Source organism: Brassica oleracea, chromosome C3 (genome assembly GCF_000695525.1).
Source record: "Brassica oleracea var. oleracea cultivar TO1000 chromosome C3, BOL, whole genome shotgun sequence".
NCBI classification, from domain to species: domain Eukaryota; kingdom Viridiplantae; phylum Streptophyta; class Magnoliopsida; order Brassicales; family Brassicaceae; genus Brassica; species Brassica oleracea.
Window position 1 is genome coordinate 63,165,719 of NC_027750.1, and position 447 is coordinate 63,166,165.

The window sequence follows — 447 nt, forward strand, 5'->3', positions numbered from 1 at the left end:
AAAAAATAAGGTTTTTATGTCATAATTTGTTTAATGTCCACTAGAGAACATTATATTAACCTAAAATATAAGAAGTGTGTATTCTTCCTTAAATAAGAGCTACATAATTACCTAATATGATTTACATATATATGACGATTAATGATTATGAATAATAAAGATTATAACAATTTTTTCATCCTTCTTCATTTTTGTTTAATTTTCTATTATTAAAAAAAAATAAACAATCACATTAACCATATAATAAAAAATTAGATTTTTTCTTATATGTTATATTTTGAATTTTTTAAAATGACTTTAAATTACAAAAAATGAGGAAATCTTATATGTTATTTTTTTTTAAAACGACTTTAAAATACAAAAATGAGGACAACTTATATGTTAGATTTTTTCTTATACGTTATATTTTGAATTTTTTTAAAACAACTTTAAATTAAAAAAATATAA